Raw genomic sequence first — 23,116 nt, forward strand, 5'->3', positions numbered from 1 at the left:
AACATTTGAACCCAAGTTGATCAGGCCTCAAACCCCACACTCGTTTTTATTCTTTTTTTGAGATGGAGCCTTGCTCTGTCACCCAGGCTGAAGTGCAGTGGCCTGATCGTGACCCACTGCAACCTCTGCCTCCTGGGTTCAAGCGATTTACCTGCATCGGCCTCCTGAGTAGCTGGGATTACAGGTGCGTGCCACCACGCCCAGCTAATTTTTGTATTTTTAGTAGAGATGGGGTTTCACCACGTTGGCCAGGCTGGTCTCAAACTCCTGACCTCAAGTGATCCATCCTCCTGGGCCTCCCAAAATGCTGGGATTACAGGTGTGAGCCACTGCGCCCAGCACAAACCCTACACTCTTAACCACAGAGGAACCTGTGGGAAGGTGTCTGCAAACTGGAAAGTCAGGGCTATCCAAGAAATCTCCTGAAGTCACTTGCCCAGGGAAGGATCCCAGATTTTCTGGAGGCCTAGACAGGCTATGATGCGGGCCTACAGCGTCCTTAAAACATCCAAAGAAGTGATGAACAGAGATGCTCTCCTGTTCTGCTTGGGAAGGCAGCCATGCCGCTAAGTGGCTTCAGGGATAAAGATGTAGTAGGGGGTTGGCTATTTACTTCACAGTGGGAAACATACATTTCAATTTGCTTGATCAAAACCCAGTCTGGTGCTCTGAGGAGACTGTGGGTTTGGGCAACGGGGGAGCTGGCAGGTACAGGCACTGGGCTGGGATGGCTGGGAAACGGCTCAGCTTTAAAGTGTTTGCAGAGCTTCCTAATTAAAGAACAAGTCCACAAAGAAGGGAGTTGAGTAATGTTTAGGAATTGGAATGTGGACTGCTGCAAATCTCCATGTTGAAAATTAATCCCCTTTCTGGCTTTAAGACAATGTACTTTGGTATTTTCTTAGATGAATGTGGCTTTACCACTATTATCCAATGGGGCTCTCCACAGTTAAAATGCATATCCTGGAGCAAGGATGGCAAACACAGAGCAAATGTCTGCTAGCTACTACCCTGCACCCGTGACAGACATCACTAATCAATCAAAGCACACTTTCCCATGAAGGCTAAACAGAGCTTTAGAATTATTTCTAAGGCAGCACTTCAGCCAGCCACTAACAATGGAATCAAATGGAAACATAAAATAAAATCTATTTGCAATGCCTGCCCTTGAAGTCAGGTATGGTCTTAGAGGACAGATAGATCTTGCTTAAAGTAAGTTCACTAGACCAAAGTTTCAAAAGCCATTATGATGCTGGGGGGGGCGGGGGGGTGCCAATAAAAGAGTGGGTGAACCCGTAGTCAGGAAACTAGTGAGACTCCAGTTCAGTCTGTCCTTTCAGTTACATCTTGTGTTTTCTCTTAGTTAAGTGATCAACCAAGCCTCTACTTGACCAGCTCAGTGGCGCGGAACTCACGATCTTACAAGGAAGCCTATGACGTGACTTTTTTGGTCAGCTCTGAACTATAGGCCATGAAGCCAGCTGGCCCTGGGTCCTGGCTTGTCCTCTTCTGTGACTCTGAGCAAGCCACATTATCTTTCTTCTATAAAGTGTGGGGAAGTCATGCCTGGTTCAGGGACGTGTGATGTACAATTGAATGTATGTTAAAAAAAACTTGCAGAATGTGGGCCGGGTGCGGTGGCTCACGCCTGTAATCCCAGCACTTTGGGAGGCCGAGGCAGGCTGATCACAAGGTCAGGAGATCGAGACCATCCTGGCTAACACGGTGAAATCCCATCTTTACTAAAAATACAAAAAATTAGCCAGGCGTGGTGGTGGGCACCTGTAGTCCCAGCTACTTGGGAGGCTGAGGCAGGAGAATGGCACGGACCTGGGAGGCGAAGGTTGCAGTGAGCCGAGATTGTGCCACTGCACTCCAGCCTGGGCCACAGAGCAAGACTCCATCTCAAAAAACAAACAAACAAACAACAACAACAACAAAACAACTTGCAGAATGCTTCACTTGTGGCTGGGCACAAAGTGTACAGATCTTCGTTTCTACACTGTGCCCAGATCTGCCTTACTGAAGCTTCCAACGCTGCTTCCTTGGGGACCGCAGAATATGTCTGCTTCCTCCTCCCCATGACAGCCTGGCAGATGTTTAAAGACACATTTGAACACAGAGTGTCACACCTTTTCCAGTTCCTTCAACATTTACGGAAATCTTCTGTCTAATGTTCGCTGCCTCTGTACTTGCTCTTAGCATGTGCATCAAACTCTTGGGTTATCTCTGACCATACCTGGGCAGCAGGACTGTCACCTCCCTCCTTCTGTACCCTAGACACCGATTCATTCATTCACTAATTCATTCACATGTTTGTTCACTTCATAAATACATCACCAAGTTCCTGCTACATCTCAGGCACTTTGCTAGGAACAAAGAATACAGCGATGAACTCAATGATCGACACAACTCCCCTGCCCTTTGTTGGTGAATTCGGGCATTGTTCTGCAAATTCATAGATTCCAGAACTATTTAATTGTGTGTGTTACCCTGCAAGAAGTTGTAGATGTAGTAGAAAATAAGGGTAATGTGGTTCCTGCTTTTTGTTCATTCAACCACTTAACAACAATTATTTATTAATTTGAGCAGACTTGAAGCTGGACAAACAAATAAGGAACCACTGGCATAAATATTATGAAGACATGTAGGTGCTGTGGGAGACTAGGAAAGGGGTTTGCCTTGGTCTTTTTACTTTATTAGTGTGGTATACACACACACACACACACACACACATATATATAGCATATTTATTTATGTATTTATTTGTTTTTAAGATGGAGTCTTGCTTTGTCATCAGGCTGGAGTGCGGTGACACAATCTCAGCTCACCACAATCTCCGCCTCCTGGGTTCGAGTGATTCTCCTGCCTCAGCCTCCCTGAGTAGCTGGAATTTCAGGTGAGCACCACCATGCACCTGAAATTTTATATTTTATATTTTTGTATTTTTAGTTGAGACGGGATTTCACCATGTTGCTCAGGCTGGTCTCCAACTTCTGACCTCAGGTGATCTGCCCGCCTCGGCCTCCCAAAGTGCTGGGATTACAGGCGTGAGCCACCAACGCCTGGCCGCATACGTATATTTATATATAGTATATGTATATATTTGTATATAGTGTAGATATTTGTGTATATATACACATACACACCCTAGTACATATATTTTGTGCATATATAGTATATATTTTTATATTGTATATATATATATCTTATATATATGACATTTCACATATATTTATGAATATATTTATATTTATTTGCCATTTTAATCGTCCTTAAGTACATATTGGTTACATGTAATCAGTGGCATTAATTACATTCACAACATTATGTAACCATCACCACTATCTGTTTCCAAAACTTTTTCATCCCCCCAAACAAACTGCCCATTAAGTAATAACTCCCCATTCCCTCCGCTTCCAACCTCTGGGGCCTCTAAGCTGCTTTCTGTTTCTATAAATTTGCCTATTATGGATATTTCATATAAACGGAATGATATGAAATGTATCCTTCGTGTCTGCATCTTTCACCTGGCCTAATATTTTCAAGGCTCATCCGTGTTGTGGCAGGTATCAGACCTGATTAATATTTTTTATGGCTGAATAAAATTTCATTGTATGGGTATACCACATTTTATTCATTCATCCGTTGGTAGACCATTGGGTTGTTTCCACCTTTGACTATTGTGAATAATGTTACTACGAACATGTACATGCAAGCGTCTGCTTAGTCCCTATTTTCAAATATTTTGGGTATAGATGGTCTCACTAATACTTAAATTTTAGGTGCACAGAATTGGATTAAGCACAATCCTCAGTTCACGTTGTGGACCAAATGGTGTTTCCCCCCAATTCATATGTTGAACGTCTATCCCCCAGTTTGACTGTAATTGGAGACAGGGCCTTCAAGGATGTAATTAAGGTTAAATGAAGTCATAATGTTGAAGCCCTAATCCAACAGGACTGGTGTCTTTAGAAGGAGATGAAGAGACACCAGGAGCTCAAGCCCACAGAGGAAAGGCCGCGTGAAGACACAACAAAAAGACAGCCATCCCTAAGCCAGGAAAAGTGCCCTTACCAGAAACCAACGCTCCTGACACCTTGATCTTGGACTTTCAGCCTCTAGAACTGTGAGAAAATAAATTTCTGTTGTTTGAACCACCCAGTTTTTGGTATTCTGTTATGGCAGCCTGAGTAGATGAATACATTTTTATAATACACTTTCATTTTTGGTCCATGTGTGATCCAATTTTATTATTAATTAATTAGCAATTGTTCGGTTACCTTGAGTTATGGTAGTAGTTCTTTTTTTTTTCCTTTTTTATTTTAGAGATGGGATTTTGTCATGTTGTCCAGGCTGGTCTGAAACTCCTGGACTCATGTGATCCACCTGCCTCGGCCTCCCAAAGTGTTGGGATTACCGGTGTGAGCCACTGCACCTGGCCCAGTTGTAGTTCTTTGCATGTTATTGACACTAATCCTTGTATGTATTATATCTTCTTCTAGCTGTAACTTGCCTTATTGAGTATGGTATGAGGTGTAGGTATCAAGCTGTACGTCTTCCTAGACGACTACCTAATTGAAATAGCACTATTTATTTAAAAACAAAATAACAAAATAGAAAACAAAACAAAACAAAAAAACCCTTCCCTTTTCCATTGTCGTGATATGTAATTCTATTGTCTATCTGCATATGAATCTTTTTCTGGACTCTGTTAGTCTATTTGTCTATTTTTGCACCATTTCCATAACTGCATTACTCTGGCATCAAAATAAGTCCTGTTATTTGTTAGCATAAGTCACTTCTCCTGGATCTTCTTTATCAGAAATGTCCTGGCTATTCTACAGGCTTTACTCCTACATACAAATTTAGAATCACTTTAGAAGCTGCTGTTAAAAATTTAGCACTTTGGAATTTTGATTAGAATTTTATTGGATCTGGGCATCTTCATGATATTAAGACTGTTCCTGTCCATAAATGTTGTATAGCTCTAACTCTGTCTTGTGACTTAAAAAAGTATTAAAATTTGTCCATGTAAAAAGGTAAAGAAGGAGCAAGAGAACAAACCAGCAAACTGCATGTATAACGGCCCTGGGGCATGAATGGGCAGAATTCACTGGAGGCATGGGGTGATAGTCAATATAACTGAAGCACAGAATGAGGAGGAATGGGGGAGAGATGAGATTGAAGATGAAGACAGTGCTGTAAGGATCTGGAGAGTTCTAAGAAGATCATTGATATGACCAGAATTTCATTCTAGAAGGACTACTCTGAGGAGAGAAGAATGGACTAGGGGAGGGGGAAGAATAGAAAGAAGGAGACAAGTAAGGAAATTACTGCTGTTGCCTGGGAGAGAGACAGCCCGGACCAGGGTGTTGTCAGTGGTGTTGGAGAGAAGTGGACAGATTTGAAGTTTATTTAGAAAGTATATTTGGGGCTGGCTGCGGTGGCTCACGCCTGTAATCCCAGCACTTCGGGAGGCCGAGGAGGGTGGATCACGAGGTCAGGAGTTCAAGACCAGCGTGGCCAAGATGACGAAACCCTGTCTCTATTAAAAATACAAAAAATTAGCCGGGCATGGTGGCGGGTGCCTGTAATCCCAGCTACTCGGGAGGCTGAGGCAGAGAATTGCTAGAACCCGGGAGGTGGAGGTTGCAGTGAGCCAAGATCATGCCACTGCACTCCAGCCTGGGCAACAGAGTGAGAAAAAAAAAAAAAGGCAAATTTGGGATCAACAGGATATAGTGACTAAACAGTCATGTGTGAGGTAGACAGGTAGGAGGAGACAATGATGCCTTACTTTCTGGTTTGGGTGACTGAGCAAACAGGGTTACCAATGGTTAGAAGGGAACTCCTTTTTCCCCACTCCTGGTTCACAGGAGAAAGGATTTTCCCCTAAGCATACATAACCTTTCTCCAGCTTTTCACATGCTGACTCTTCTTATAGGTAAACTTGTGAAGAATAACCATGCTGGGCTTTGTCCTTCTTCTTTTGGTCAAGTCTGACTTCAGAAGGCAAAAGTTCTCTGCTCTTCTAAGACTTAAGTCTCACTTGGGCAGGACCCTCCACGCTGCAGGCTGGCGCTGCCTGGGATGAGGTGGATACACCGGCCAGGTTCAGGGGTTTAGTACTACGAAGCCACTTGTCTAATAGACACAAGGCCACATTTTCCACCTGGCTTCTAGAAGTAACAAACTTGATATTTTGGCCTTTGTCTTTACTTTTTAATTTTATTTCACAACTTGTTCAAAACCTAGGAGAAGTAGCAGGGTACCGCTTGGTAGGGATTTCTCCACGAATCCTTAATATTTGGTGCTCTGGGGAAGAAAAAAATAGATCTGGAATTCAGGAAGCCACATTTGTACACGGAGTGGTTTCAGGGGCAGCAAGAGCCCGTGGCTGTGACTCTGGGCATCACGCCTTAACCTTGGTAATTTCTAGACATCTGGATTAGTCTAGATAGGTTCTTTATAGTTGTGTGGGTGTCTTTTAACAGTTCTGGTACGGACAGGCAGGTTGTGCCTTAGGCCAAGTGATACGTTGACTTTATGGGTGACTGTAGCTTTTGATCCATGCAGAAAAATATTGAGGTCTCTGAACACCTCCCCAATACATAGCACCTTATTCTTCACTCAAGGTTTGAACAAATTGAACAAACAAACAAACAAAAACAAAGATAGAGGTGCACAAATCTTTCGCTACGGCATCAAGCCAGGCAGAGGGGCCTGACTGTGCTCTGGTGCCTGGAGCAGGGCAGGCGGTGCCCCTGCAGGGATGGAGCAGTACAGTCCCCGCTTCCTGCGGCCTCTCACTTCTGAGAGGATGAAGGAACAAAGACCAGGGGGGAGCTTTGAAAAAGCCTTCCGTGAATCGCTTGGATCCGGGAGGTGGAGGTGACAGTGAGCCGAGATCGCGCCACCGCACTCCGGCCTGGGCGAGAGAGCGAGACTCCGTCTAAAAAAAGAAAAGAAAAGAAAAAGCTTTCTGCAGGCAAACCAGGAAAGGGGAGAAGACACTCCCTTCAACTCTATTCTTTGAGATGGGAACTCAGGACGAAGAGCATTAAGCTGGCTTCCTAGAAGTCTCCCAATGCACCCTTTGCAAAAGCTATAAATCCAACAGTCAGCATACTGGGTTTCCTCTGAGGAATCCTGAGCAGGCACACTCTTTTCTTTCCTTTGCATCTTCACCTGGCCCTGTCCTGCTCTGGGAAGGAGCTAGGCAGGGGCCAGTTAGGGTCAGTAGGTGCTGGTTCTAGAAACACCCTAGGTGCTGGGAATTCGCTATCACTATGCCCTGAGCTCGTGGGGCCACCGGCTGTGAAACAGGTCCTCTGTTATTTACTTTGACATTAGGGCCCAAGTAAATAATTCAGCAGTGTTTCTCCCCCTCTAGCATGTTCAGCTGCGGCAATTAACTAACGTTCTGCTGGGATTGCCTTGTCTCCAGCATTTTCTGACCTCCGACTCCAGTGAATTTAATTCTGCTCCTTTAGTAATTTCTGAGGGTGTAGATTCTGTCAAATGAGCAGGTTCCCTCCTGCAGAAATCAACTTAAATTCTGAGGCTGCACACTGCATATTCAGGAAGACTGAGCCCTGATTTGTTTTGGGCGCAAGCAGGAGAGGTGAGCCGGACTTGCTCTGCATGCCGCTGAGGGACCAGGCATAGCCCTGCCTGAGGGTATGGGCTTGGGGGTGGTCTTTTCCCGGGTGAGTTGCTGCCTCGGAGGCTTTTGGCTCTGGGATAGGCCCCTTTCCTGGATTCCTGCGGGAAACAGAATAGCTGTGAGATTGCATGGTGTTCCGGTGGGCCATGCAGACCCCTCCCCCATCATTCATTCATTCCTTGAGTCAACAACAAAGTATGTTCCAAGCACTGGGCTGGGTCCTGGAGGTGATAAAGATGAGAAATATGTGGTGCTTTAGGGGTCCTTTGTGGCCTTTTAGGGAAAGATAGACGTGTGCGGTAGATGGGTACAGAAGGATTGAGTTAGGCTGGAGGGTGAGGTCACCTCATAGCTTGGGCTCGTTGATGAGCACCTGAGCCTGGAGGGACCAATCAAGCCTGAGTCTGCAGAACTTTGCAACTGAATCAGGAATGACCCAACTTTCCAGTGGCTAGAACCATAAAGTATAGTTAGAAGCCTGAGCGGTGGCACTTTTTTTCTTTTAACTGAGTCTCGCTCTGTCTCCCAGGCTGGAGTGCAGTGGTGCAATCTCGGCTCACTACAGCCTCTGCCTCCCGGGTTCAAGTGATTCTCCTGCCTCAGCCTCCTGAGTAGCTGAGACTACAGGTGCATGCTGCCATGCCCAGCTAATTTTTGTATTTTTCAGTAGAGACAGGGTTTCACCATGTTGGCCAGGCTGGTCTTAATCTCCTGACCTTGGGATCCACCCGCCTCGGCTTCCCAAAGTGCTAGGACTGCAGGTGTGAGCCACTGCACCCAGCCGGGGTGACACTTTTTAAGTTTGTGGCTAAATCAAGGAGTATCCTGGTCTGCAGAGAGAGACAGAGAGAGAGAGAGAGAGACCGACCAATGCTCAGAGAAAAGCAGAAGTAAAAGGGGGAAAGTGGGTAATTGCTGCATTTTCAGAGGTTTTCCAAGTTTGTATTCCAAACCTTATGGATGCCCAGCAAGCTAGCTTGAACAAGTGCCTGATGCTTATAAACAAAAGTGTTTATAAAGTATGATGACAGGCCGTTGTGACATACTGAAACAACTGTAACATGGACAGGAGAGGAGTCTTCAGGAGCACAAACGGGACCTTTAACTTCAGGTGATGGAGTCAGGCCATCGAAGAAAGGCTTCACAAAAAATGGATATTCAATCCCAGTCAGGAAGGAATAATACCAGTGATCAACATCACTTACCTCTCACTCTGTGACGGACACTCTTACAGATGCTCTGTGATTATCTGTAAATCCTTTTTGTAGCAACCTATGAAATAAGGACGATGATGATCCCATTTTTCAGATGGGAAGACTAAGGCTCGGAGAGGCGAAGTCGCTTGCCTAAGGTCATTGCAACTTGGAAGTGGTGGAGCTGAGATTTGCACCCTGGCCCCCAGCTTTGTTCTGCCACTGGGCTTGACTACTTCCCTGCCCCCTGTACCCCTCCGCATGGTTTACCACAAGGGCAAGGAGCAGGCAGGGATGCAATGGGGCTGATACTTCGTGTAGAGGAAACAGCATGGACAGAGAAAGGTAGAGAGGAGGAGGAGAGGACGGTGAGCCTGGGAAGGATCTGCTACATGATTTGTAGGACCCAGTGCAAAATGAGAGTGTTTCAAGACAGCAACAGCAGGGCAGTAAACCCTGTGTGGACCTTTCTGGATCCTGGGCCTTGGGAGCCTGTGCAGGTCCCACACCCCAGAAGACAGCCAGGAGTTTGGGCAAGCACACACCATTGCTTGCTGCCAGGGGCTCAGGAGGGAACCCTGTGACTCTGGCAGGGGCAGGGGGAGACCACTCGGTAATTCCGCAATGCAGCCAGCACAGTCTCCTCGTGGTGGGGATTGTGGTCCCAGGTGAGGGCAGGGTGGGCCTTTTTTTGCAGAGCCAGAGGGTGTGGATTCAGAGCTGTAGGGGATGAGGAGCCAGTAAAAGATTCTGAGAAACCAGTGATGCCAAGATTGCGTTTCCACATAGCAGACCCCACTGGAAGCACTAAAAAGAGGGGCTGGGGGGTGGCAGTCATTTTTCCTGTAGGTAATTCCAACAGGAGTTTTCTTTTCTTTTCTTTTCTTTTTTTTTTTGAGACAGTCTCACTCTGTCACCCAGGCTGGAGTGCAATGGCATGATCTCAGCTCACTGCAACCTCCACCTCCCAAGTTCAAGTGATTTGCCTGCCTCAGCCTCCCAAGTAGCTGGGATTACAGGCACGAGCCACCATGTCCAGCCAATTTTTGTTTTTTTAGTAGAGACGGGGTTTCCCATATTGGTCAGGCAGGTCTCCAACTCCTGACCTCAGGTGATCTGCCCGCCTCGGCCTCCCAAAGTGCTGGGATTACAGGCATGAGCCACCACACCCAGCCAGGGGTTTTCTTAACACAATCTGTTTGGGTTCTCTTGACCATTTAAGAGCATCTGGCCAAGAAAGTTCAGAGGTTGCAGTGAGAAAGTACTCACAGAGGGGATGTTGAATCCATTAACACTGTATTTTTTTTTTTTAAAAAAAACCTCTCAGCTGGAGGAAAACATTTAAATAGAAGTCATTAGTGAGCATGTTTCTGAAGCCAACAGTGCCTAATAAGTCAAAATTGCTTTCCCTAAAAAATGAAACCTATTGAAGGTTTTCAACCCCTCTTTTTGAAGTGCTCAATTAGGGTGAAAAAAAATCCATAGCTTTCCCTGGCTTGAAACTGTTGAAAGGTAGGAGTGCTTTCTGGTTAGGCATTGTCCAACCACAGGGATACAAATCAGCCCTTTAAGATAATTTATATCTTGGAGAGGAGTTCAGAAATGGGTCTGCTTGGAGCTAAAAGCGTCGTAAATAAGCTGGGCTGGGAGACTGTGCCGGCCACACTGGGGAGTTACAGAGTGATCTCCCAGCTTCTGCCCACCAGAGGAACAGGGACTGGCCTGCTTCATCCTGAGCCACACAGGCTGATAGATGGCAGGACCCATGGCTGGCCCGTCCATATCCATTGTCCTCGTAGGAGACTGAACCTCAGAGTGGGGCAGGGACTTTCTACAGTCCTGCAGCAAAAGGCAGTGACAGAACCAGTCTCGGGGCCCCGCCTCCTGGCTGACCCAGGTGCTAAATGATCCCTCACTAGGCCCTGAGACTGTCAGCTCCCTGAGGCCCAGGAGTTGAGTTGAGGGAGGTCAGACCAGCACCAGGACCCAAAGACACTCTAGTAAGTGCAAACTATCAGTGTCATAATGAAAACGAACACACAAGAAAGCATTTGTGTGTGTGTGTGTGTGTGTGTGGGTGTGTGCAGGTACATAGATATGTACATAGATGTGTACCTGTGGATGCCTCTGTACACATGCCTGTGCTCGTGTGTCCATGTGGATGTGTTGCAGCACATATGTGTGTGTTGTTTATGTGTGTATCTTTTATATGCCCATGGGTGTATATGTGTATTTACGCTCATGCATGTGTATGTGTGTGTGCTTGCATATGTGTGTCTGGGATTGGATTGGGGGCACTTTATTCAGTCTGGAGAAGTCAGAGAATTTAATCTAGGAGGTCAGGCATGGTGGCCCAGGCCAGGCGTGGTGGCTCACGCCTGTAATCCCAACACTTTGGGAGGCTGAGGTGGGCAGATCACCTGAGGTCAGGAGTTCGAGACCAGCCTGGCCAACATGATGAAACCCCTTATCTACTAAAAATATCAAAAATTAGCTGGGCGTGGTGGTGGGCGCCTGTAATCCCAGCTACTTGGGAGGGTGAGGTGGGGGGAATCATCCAAACTGAAAGGCAGAGGTCGCTGTGAGCCAAGATGCACCCCTGCCTGGATGATGGAACAGGACTCCATCTCAAAAAAAAAAAAAAAGAAAAGAAAGAATTTAATCCAGGGGCTGAGGGTAAAGTCTTGGGCAAGGCTGGAAAAACGTGGGTAGTGAGTTTGGCTGGATCAGGTGTAGACTGGTTATGGAGTCTGTATCCTATCTTGTAGGGCCTTGAAGGGTCATAAGAAGGGGGTGACTTGGCCAAACCTGCATCTTAGATACTATAAATGCCTGCATATAAGATGAAATTATTTTCCTCAATATTTTCCCTCAGGAAAGATTCCTTCCGAAATTTGTCATGTAACAAACAGGGCATTGCCTAGATTATTTCAAAACGCAATACTGTTTGGAGAAAATCTTGGTAGCTTGAAACCCCGTCAGTCTGTCAGCATAAATAAAAGGAGACAAATAAATTGAACACAGATGGAGTAGTTAATTATTCCTGAGAGCCTGACCCCATGATCGTTGCATGTTCTTGTAGCAACCCTTTCAAGGGTAATTTTAAGCAAGCCACGAAGAGAGTTGTTTATGCTGAGGGCGAGGTCCTGAAGATGGGCTCGAAGGTGCTTGTGGTTTGGGTGTGGAGGAGTCAGATCTGAAGGTGCTTGTGGTTTGGAGGTGGAGGAGTCAGATCTGACCTTATGAAAGGTCAAGGATGGTTCTGAATGGATACCGAGCATGAGCCCTGGGGGGACTGGGGCTGCGGCTGGATCCCGGAGAGGGGGCCCAGGGTCCAGGAAACAGCTAAGCCTGGTCTGGGGTAAGGGAGGGGCAGAGGGTGAGGCAGATCCCGCAGGGTAAAGGGTGTCTCTGAAGTGCCGCATTCGTGCAGAGCCAGCTCCGTCTGCCTGCAAATCGAGGTGACAGAGACTTAGTGACTCCCAGTGCTTGCTGTCACTTCCCATTTCGCTGCTCCTCCCAGCTTCGTGGGAACTGGGTGGAGGCTGTCAGAGAGCCTGATGTACACCTGAGCCCTGTCAGCCCTCAGGTGTGAGGAACCAGGAGGGGTGCTGGCGCCGGGCCCACCGTCCAGGGCTGCGCTACCTGGGAGCAGGGAGAGGAAGGCGGGCAGGTGCTGAAACTGCCTCTGCACCTGGGGATCCTGAAGGGAAGCAGGTGGCCCCAGCTCTTTGTCCTAAGCTTAGCCTGGGATTCTGAGGGTCAAACTCATACATAAACGGAAAGACCCTGCTCCACGCTCCCTACTACCATTTGCCATGACAACGGCAGGCCCGGCGATGGTCACGATGCACCATCCCCCTCTCCTCCATATCAGGGCTTCCACCCATGGGTGAAGAATGCCCAGTGGTCTCAGCATCGAGCTCAAAGAGAAGGCCAAACGCATTGGGGTTTCCTCGCACACCTCCAGCCTCCCGCCCCGACCCATGCTCCCACCCCAGGAACTTCTCCCCTTCCCCTGAGCATTCTAGGTATGTCTGCTATTCTAGACCCAGGCAGACCACACCATCCCGTCCTCATCCTTGAATACTCATCTTCTCCATCCACTCCATCCACTTCTTTGAAGTGTTCTCCTCTGACGCTGCTCCTATTCTTTGAAAATGCATCCCTTGTCCTTCTGAGCGGCCCACACTGATGAAAGCAGGATGGGCAGAGCCTTTCTGAATGATACGGACACCTTCTGTGTCTCCAGGTCTTCCACCGGCTCCCAGCCCTTGATCACCTCCTCTGATTCTCCATCCCAGCCGGTGCCCAAATCTCACACCTCCCAGACATGGGAACATAGTCCTGCCTCAACACAGCCCTGGGTAGAGATGGAGGGGATGGACGGAGAAGCAAGCTATTGGGCACCATTCATCAAACGTATCCTTACTAAGCCCTGCCCTGTGCAGATGCTGTCTAGGCTCTGGGGAAGCAGCATTCATCAACCCTGGCATGGCCCCTGCCTGTGGATACGTCCAGTGTTAGAAGCAGATGTTAACCCAATTAGTACCCACATGAAAATATAACTACAAATTAGGACAAAATCTCTGAAGGAAAAGAAATAAGTAAAATCATGCCTGGAAGGTGTGAGTCACAAGGCAAAGACCCAACAGGCCTTCTTTTCTCTAACTTCATGATCTGCATTTTTCTGATGAGGAAACTGAGGCTCTGAGGGGTGAGAAGACTTGGGGAACATGTGATCATGTGATTCACAAGTACCAGAGTCAGCCTGGTCTGCGGAGAGTCTTGGTCTTCTGCATTTCCAGTGTGTGTGTGTGTGTGTGTGTGTGTGTGTGTGTGTGTGTGTTTCTGAGACAGAGTTTTACTCTTCTTCCCCAGGCTGGAGTACAGTGGCACGATCTCGGCTCGCTGCACACTCTGCCTCCCGGGTTCAAGTGATTCTCCTGCCTCAGCCTCCTGAGTAGCTGGGATTACAGGTGTGCACCACCATGCCCAGCTAATTTTTTGTATTTTTAGTACAGATGGAGTTTCACCATGTTGGCCAGGCTGGTCTTGAACTCCTGACCTCAGGTGATCCGCCCGTCTCGGCCTCCCACAGTGCTGGGATTACAGGCATTCTGTTTCTTCTCGAAACCTTATCCCTCGGTTCCTGCTGGGGAGAACACATGAGTTGAAACAGAATGAAATAGACAAAACCCAGAGGAGCTCTTTATTTATTCAAGTTACTTTGCCCTCCCTTCCCATTCATGTCTTGTGATAGAATGGGTTTTCTCCTGACAGCGAGCCCACAGACCTAGGGGATCTGGCACTGGGGCAGATGCAGGGCTGGGTCTGGGAATTGTTTTCTCTCCCTCTTCTTCTCCCTGGAGGATCCCTTGATCCAGTTCAAGGACCTCGAAGAGAATAGCAGCTCCTCCTCCTCCCTCCGTGACCCCCTGGGCTCACAGGATTGACATTGGCCATGCCCTGTGTGAGTAACGACTCGGCCGTGCCCTTTCCATGGAATTTCCTTCAACATCTGAGAGATGGAGAACAAGCATGTGTGTGCTGGCCATGAGGGGACTGTACAGGGGAAGGAGGCCAAGGCTTCCCTGAAATGAGCTGCAGCTGGCCTGGTGTGCTCCATGGGTGGGGGTGGTGGGGGATGGACAGGTGGGTGGATGTGGGTGACTCGTTAGAGCCCATGGGGATGGGGTCCTTCAAAACCAAGTAGACCTGAGCTCCAACCAGCTTTCCCTTTCTAGCTGTATGATCTTGACGAAGTCACTTAACCCCCTGAGCCCCAGTTTTCTCATCTGCAAAATGAGGCTAAAACAGGACACGTTGAATAAGGGTGTGAGAAAGATTATATAAAATGGTATGTAAAATGCTTAGCATAAGGCCCATCAATCCTACTGTCCTCAGCTGGAGGCGGATGACCTGGACAGGTGGCGGGGGAGGTTTCCACATGGAGGGGCTTCAAATAGGAGCAGGGGGAGAGGAGGGAGAGATTGAGGCAGAAGTGGCTGGACAGAGGACGTGACTGATGGAGAAAGTTTGTTTGAAAAGACTCAAACAGTGTAAGCATGAGTTTCCAAGTGTTCTGCTCACTTGGTTGGCAGACCTCCATCAGGAATTCACTGATCCCATGCTGGCTATGGTGGGCTTATAGTTTGGAGGGAGTAAACCACATAAAAACACCTAGGTGAGGCTGGGCGCGGTGGCTCACGCCTGGAATCCCAGCACTTCGGGAAGCCGAGGCGGGCGGATCAAGAGGTCAGGAGATTGAGACCATCCTGGCTAACACGGTGAAACCCCGTCTCTACTAACAATACAAAAAATTAGCCAGGCATGGTGGCGGGCGCCTGTAGTCCCAGCTACTCAGGAGGCTGAGGCAGAAGAATGGCATGAACCCGGGAGGTGGAGCTTGCAGTGAGCCGAGATAGCGCCACTGCACTCCAGCCTGGGCGACAGAGGGAGACTCTGTCTCAAAAACAAAAACAAAAACAAAAGCAAACAAAAAAACACAAACAAACAGACAAACCAAAAAAACCACCTAAGTGAGCAGGACTTTTTTCACCAGTACGAATAGACTTTATTTTTCTGACATATGTTCAGAGATAAACGGTCCTCCATTGGTAGAGAAGCTCAGGCATGTCACTGAGGGCCTGGGATACTGTTTTATTTGAGCTTTTTCCCCTTAGAGGGTTGGCTTGTCACCTCATGGTCCCGAGATGACACAGAAAAGAGCCAGCAGTGCACCTAGTTTTATGTGCTCCAACAGAAAGCCCTAAAAAGGAGAGGGCGAGGAAAGGGTTTAGAAGGAACTAAAAGTGTTTCACTTTCTTAAAAATATTTCCAAACAAAGAATTAATTTGCCCTCGAAAGGATGCTTACAAAGCATTTATTGCGCCCATTGACATCAGTGAGTTGTTCTCTGTTGAGCTGAAATAAGGCAGGGGGCGGCTGGCTGTTGAAGTGGACAAATCTGCCCATATGGGGTCAAAGAGCAGAGCTGGAAGTAGAGGCTGGGGAGAAGCCACTCTGCCTCTCCAGTGACCCTTTCCTGTGCCACTGGGATGAAGAGGGGCACAGGGAACGAGGGAGTGGCCCCTCACCCAGACCAGGTGTGCCTTCGGGAATCCGTCAGCCGTGCATTTGGAACTCGATGTCGTGTTTTCTCTGGAATTTCATTTCAGCCACCAGCCATCTGCCAGCCCCAGTTCTGTTAGAATTTCTTCCACAGCAGCCTCTCCTCCTCCCTGCCTTTCCTTAGGACACCAACCAGCTCTCTCTCACTGGAGGTTGGCCAATAGGCCCCATGCCCCAGGAGGCGGCAGCAGTAGTCACATGATGCCACCAGTTTCAAAATCTCCTTTAGTTTGTGATGTCTCGTTGTTTGAAATGAGCCCACTGGACACTCCATATGGTTAGTACGTCTCAAGACTGTTAAGGTCACAAAAATCAAGGTAGGACTGAGAAACCATCACGGACCAGAAGAGACTGGCGAGACGTGACATCGCAACGCAGTGTGGTACCGTGGATTGGATCCTAGAGCAGAACGAGGCCATCAGTGAAAAAACCGGTGGAACTCAAGTAAAGTCTGGAGTTTAGTTACTAGCTGTGTGTCAATGTCAACCCATGTCTTTGTTTTGACAAAAGTGCTATAGTAGGCTGGGCACGGTAAATCATGCCTGCAATCCCAGCACTTTGAGAAGTCGAAGTGGGCAGATCACTTGAGGCCAGGAGTTCAAGACCAGCCCGGCCAACGTGGCGAAAACTCGTCTCTACTAAAAAGACAAAACTGAGCCGAGCATGGTGGTACAAGCCTGTAGTTCCAGCTATTTGGGAGGCTGAGGCATGAGAATCGCTTGAACTTGGGAGGTGGAGGTTGCAGTGAGCCGAGATCACACCGCTGCACTCCAGCCTGGGTGATAGAGCAAGACTCTGTTTCCAAAAAAAGTACAATTGTAATAAAACAGGTTAACAATGGGGAAAACCAGTGAAGGGTACATGAGCAGTCTCGGTTCTCTTTGCAACATGTCTGTAAATGTAAAATTATTCCAAAATGAAAAGTTTATTAAAGTAGACCCACCTCCTCTCTTATCAATGCTATCAGCTTGAGGTGTCCTGTAGCTTAATGTAGAAGATGACTTGCAAGTTCAAGACCTTTGATGAGGAACTTATAGGAAAATTCATAAAAATCGGATAAAGAAGAGGTGCTTTCTCTACTAAGCACCTGTGTCTACTGGCTGGTGCACCCCAGGTAGGCAGGAGGAGCAAAGCAGGGACCACTTCGCCATCCTCTTGCACCAGGGCTTTCTTGCTGTCCCAGTACCCTTGCACCTTCCAGTGGATGACTGATCCCACAGGCTCTGCCTCTAACCCCACTAACTTCTGCAATCCATGGTCCCTCCATGCTTTCTGTCCCTCAGACTTGCCCAGCTGCTGCCCCTGTGCCAGTAGAGGGGTGATGTGGGGTCGGGACTTTATAAACCCAAATCTAACAACCCTTATTCCAGCACCTGCTATATCACACCCCACACCAGAACTGGTTAGAGCTGGAAGAATCATCATAGCTATCATTTCTTGAATATAAACCCTATGCCAGAAACTCTTCACTAGAAATAAAATACCACATTTTGCAGATTAAAAAACTACATCTGGGAAAATGATGTCATTTGCCCAAACTAAAAAAGCACAACTGGCCCCAAATCACGCTCATCTTATTCCCCTGCCTTCCTTAAAGAAAGGCTCTTCAATAGCAACTAGAAAACCTGCCCGTTTTACAGAAGGGCAAAACAGGACTCAGAGAGGTAAGGTTTGCACGAGACCACACAGCCTATTCACCTCTAGCCAGAAAAGGAACTCAGGCTTCCTCACTGTGCTCGCTTTGCCACCTCTGAATTACCGAAGCTTTCTGGGTACCAATGGCCCATGCCTAGGAAGTCTAGTTGCTTCTAGACCAGACCAGTGCTCCGGGAGGCTCCTCCTTCCCCATTCAGGTACAGATTCCCTATTCCACTTCTCCCTACTGCCCTCCCACCCCCGACACCCCTGTGTCTGCAGGCACAGCTCAGCAGGGGGTACAATTACCATCTGTGTCACTGGCATCTTTACAGAGGCATATTTAAGTCGCTGCAGCACTCACAGGAGAAAGCAAGTGAATACACAGCCCAGCAAAGTGCTAAACCCAGCCTCAGGTCTGCCTGCACGGAGCAGGCATCGAATACTTCACAGCACTGTGGGGGGAAAAAGCAAAGCAAACAAAGAAGAAACTACATCTCCCCTTTGGAGATGTTGCCAAAGTTTCTCTCCATCTCTAAATGATGCTTTTTCAGATGCTGTGGTGTCCAGAGGAGCAAAAGGCAACCTTCTCAGGTGGGACAGTCAAGCCCGTGTCCCTTTGCAGGCCAACATCCTGGTGGAGCAGCAGCCAATGGGTAAAGGAGGAGATTACTGAGATGCAGGTGCCTCTGGGTGTCGATGGAGCATCTGCTTCCTCATCCCACCACAGTCCCTGGCAGGGGCACATGGTGCAGTGAGCCATCCACACTCATCCTCTGGGTCTCCCTGGTGGCCAGTAGCATCCAATGGACTGGAGACAGGGATCAGTCTGTGACCAGAGCAAGGGGAAGCAGCCTCTTGAATTCTTGGGAAGAAACATGACGACCGTGGGAAGCCTTCTTGGGTTTATTAAAAATATGTCATGCTAGGCACATCATGTTTTTAAAAACACAATTATTTATTTAATAAATATTTAGTAAGTATGCCTATGTGCCAAGAATTAAACTTGGCACCAAGGATATAGTTCTGAATGTGATAGTAAGTTCCCGGGCCATATTAGAGCTTAAATTCTAGCAGTGGGGGCTGTGAGGGTTGGGAAGGAGAAGACAGACCATAAACCAACAAATACACAAAGAGATGATAGGGCAATGAGTTTCATGAAGACTGGAAACTGGACAGTGAGGTGGATGCTTTAGCCAGAATGACAGGGCAGGCTCTGGGGAGGTGACATTTGGAGGAAGAGAAGGTATCACAAGCTTGGTGGCTCAGAAGAACATTGCACATGTGGCATTTCTGGATTTTAGCAAAGCTTTGGGGAAAACCCCTTCTTGTAATAGTTACTAAAATGTGTTATGTGCATATTCCATGGCAAATGTTGTTTTGCTTCACACTCAACAGACATTTTATTTGGTCCTTACAAGCACTCCCACGAAGGAGGCGTTTTCTCTGATTTGCAGATGACAGTGTTGAGGCCCAGAGAGACTGTGACTTGGTCAAGGCGAGAGAGATATGAGCCCCATGCCTGGCCCTCACCCCCACCTGGGCTTGTCACCCCCATGCCTATGACTAGTCAGGCTGCCTTTGTCAACATGACATAGAAGTGTGGGATGGATGATGACTCATAACTGGTTGAATAACCACTTCCACGGCTGATGATGACTAGATGACCACCGTGAAGGGAGGTCACCAGAGGGGTGGTTCAAGCATGGTCCACAGCCTTGCCTTGTCCACTGGTGCCAGTGATCTGAATGGGGGTTCAGTGGCTAGTCGGGGTTCAGTGGCCAGTCACAGTTCAGCCTCCTCTCCAACCACCTCTGACCTTGCACCAGCTAGTGCAAAGTCACTGGCAGTTTCTGTGACAGCCTGTGTGTTTCACACTTCCCTGCCTTTGCAAAGGATGCTCCCCACCCTTGTCTGGAATGGCCCCTGCACCTGATGACCCAGATGATGCCCACTTCTCTTCTAAAAGCCAGCTTACATGTCACCTCCTCCATGAAGTCTTCCCTGCATTCGTCCACACTGAGGTTGCGAGTCATTTAGGTTCCAATGCTCGCTGTATCTATCTATCTATCATCTATCTATCTATCATCTATCTATCTATCTATCTATCTATCTATCTATCTATCTATCTATCTATCTATCATCTATCATCTATCATCTATCATCTATCTGTCATCTATCTATCTATCAATCACATCTAGTTGTCATCCCAGCAGCCATCTGCTAACATAGAAACAATTTTGATCAAGTGGGGATGTGCTCTGAGAAGACTGGCCTATCCCCAGAGGATGAATTATAATTAGCCAAACCCATTCCTCCTTGGCCAGGTATTGGTTGAGGGGTACTCATAGGGTTCATTTCTGGCCAATGGGCCTTGCCAGAAGGAGGATCTGGCAAAAGTTTCCTTACCCAGTGAAAAAAGAAACTCGTGGGAAGAAATGTCCCTTTCTTTCTTGCCTTTGGGAATTGTCATTTGGGGAAGTCACAAACAGCGCTTCAGTTGTCATTTTGCAGTCAGGAGGGGGCGGTCCAGGGAGCACAGAGAGGCCACCACAGATCCTGACATCATTGAGCTACTGAATCACCCAACCTTGGAACTGCCTACCTCCAGGCGTCTTGCTGTCTGAGATCATAAACCCTTGGGTTGACACCACTTTTACTTTGCTATTTGTTACTTGAGGCTGCAGGCATCCTGACTGATACAGCAGAGCTCTCTCTTTGTGGTAGGTTTTCACTTTGCTTTGTTTTCTCATCCAGTTCTTCACACCGGAAACTCCTGCAGGGGACTGGTTCTTTTTATCAAAGACTCTCCAGTGTTCGACACAAAATCTAACACACAATGGGTGCCTTGCTTAGTAAATAAATGAAAAGATGGGTAGCTGGAAGGAAGGAAGAATAAGCCATCAGATGACATGAAGTTAGGAGGCGATATAAATACCTAGGATCCAATAGTTGAGGTCTGCAAAGAGAGGAGCGGATGACTCAAGAGCCAAACACAGAGAGACGGGATAGATGTGAGATCAGACCTGTCTGATTCTTAGTCCCAGATTCCTGGGGGGTGGGGGGGATACATTTCTTAGCAGTAAATGGACATGATGGCAGCTTTGTGGGACCAATTGCTTTTGGGACAGGGATGGTATACAAGTGACTATGAAACAGTCCCAACCATGTGGAGAGAAGAGCTGAGGGGCAAGGAGTTGGACTGTGATTAGGAGTGACTCTGTTATCCGTCCTCCCTATCACTTCTTACTGGTCACCATCACTAGAAAGAAGGGCTTTGTCCTGACACTGAAATACTCCTGGCCATGTTGACTCCCAAGCCCTTCTCAACTACTTCCTGGGTTCTTTCATGCACCTCCTTCCTCACCCTCCCTCCCTAGAGTCAGTAGTTGACTCTAGCATCTACCCACACAGGGGCTGTATGGTGCTCCCCTGAGGAGGGGGGGCTTTGCAGGGCAGGTGCAGCGTGACATCGAGCACAGATGGCATGGATACCCAGCAGCCTTTTCCTTTCTCTTCTTGAGTCACCACCTTCCCTGGTGGCAGCCACATCAACTCTTCCGCGTGATTATTCTGTACCAAGTGTCTGCTGCTGCAGACGGACACTTCTCCTGAATAGCAGCTGCTGGGAAATGTCTGGCTTCCCAGAGGAGCTGGGCTTGAATTCCCCTGGGCTCAACTGGCTGTGAGCCTTTTGTGATCACCCACCTAAAGGCCTCATCTGTCAAATGGGCACATGAAGGCATCTATAGACTTATCAGTTTTAAGTGGGACAATGGGTACGAGAGGGCGAGGGCTGGCTTCATGGGTATGAGAACTGTGAGAGGCTCTGAATTCTGTGCTCAGAAGGGACCTGTACTCGTTTAATATCCTCCTTTTATCTCTTGAAATTCTTGATAATGTTTTAAAAGGGGGCTCCATTTTTATTTTAGGCCCTTCAAATTATGTAGCTGGTCATGGAGAGGGCTTTGCAAACCAAACAGCGTTGCAAGACTGCACAGTAGGTTGCTGTTATAAATCATAACAACACACACATTCACATTCTGTAAAGGATATATATGTGAAGGGGGTTTTCTGCAAGGCTGGGACTCTGAGGCAGCACAGAATTCGTCTCTCACTTACTGTATCCTCTTCCTGGGTTTAAGGATATTAAACCCAGGTGCCCCAAGACCTTCAGAGCATTCTGCCTTCATGCGGATGGTGCAGACTGTTCTAATTCCGCACTTGGCCAGACGTGGCTATGCAAACTGCAGCGAGTCTCTTCCCGCTCTGGGCGCCACCTGACTGATCCGCGTAAGGAGGGACTGTGACTGGTCCCCAGGCAAACGCTTTCCCTACCACCTGCACCTGTTGCAAGCCAGCTCCTCGGAGCCAGGCCAAGCAGCTCTGCCCCTAGCGGGAGTCAGAGGCATGAAACTCCCTTTTAGGAAGACCGAGTAAGAGGCACCACCTGCTCCTGCTGCCTCTGCTGTCCTCAGCTTCTGGGAGCATCTTAGCAGCCAGCCCCGGGTGAGGACAGGGTCCACCGGTGCACCTGGCAGAGCAGGGTAGATGCTGTGACTTGGGGGCTTTGGGGGAACAGGGTGGGGCTCCTCACTGGGAAAAATCTTTAGGTTTAGATCCAGCCTTTATTTAAAGAGCGGGATTGTGTATAGACTTGTGTGACTGTTCAGCGTCTTTCCACCTCGGTGCGTGTGTGTGTGGTGTGTGTGTGTGTGTGTGCATGTGTGCGTGTGTGTGTGAGAGAGCCTGTGGGTCAATGCCCAGTATGCCCCTCTATCTGAGAGTGTGTCTGTTTGTAGACACCAGTGTGTGACACTGCTTCTGTGGGCGACTATGTAAAGGCGTGGGTTTGTCACTGTGTGCAGTGTGGAGCAGTATGATAAGCCGGCGGCCGACCCCCGAGTGTGTAGACACAGGAGCTGGTGTCAGGGTATTTGTAGGGCTGCGATTCTGTGTAGGTCTGTCTCAGATTGAGTGAGAGTGTGTGTGTTCCAGCAGGTGCTTGTTTCTGAGTGTGAATGTGTGTGAAGCTGTGACCGTCTGTCTCTAGCTCTGCATGGGACGGTGATCGGGTGTATGTGTGTGTGTGTGTGTGTGTGTGTGTATTAGAGTGCACTCTAAACTGTGTGGCTGTGTGCGTACGTGTGCGCGCCTGTCACAGTGGCCCAGTCTGCTTCTGGGTGAGTGGGGCAGAGCCCAGAGAGTGTGTGTGTGAGTGTGGGTGTCGGTGTCTCTGTCTGGGAAGCAGTGGTTCGGGATGTGTCAGGCAGTGTGCGGCTGTCGCTGTGAGTCTGCGTCGGAGTGAGAGTGGCGGCGTGCTCTCCTCTGCGCGGCAGTGCCCCGTGTGTTTGTGGGTCTGTGTCTGGGTGTGAGCGTCATGGTGCGTGTGTTAGAGCCCGTGGGGCCCCGATGAAAGGCTGTGGCTCTGGGTGACTGGTGTGTGTGTGTGTGTGTGTGTGTGTATCAGAGTGGGTGGCGGCGT

Source organism: Hylobates moloch, unplaced genomic scaffold (assembly GCF_009828535.3).
Source record: "Hylobates moloch isolate HMO894 unplaced genomic scaffold, HMol_V3 SCAFFOLD_19, whole genome shotgun sequence".
NCBI lineage: Eukaryota > Metazoa > Chordata > Mammalia > Primates > Hylobatidae > Hylobates > Hylobates moloch.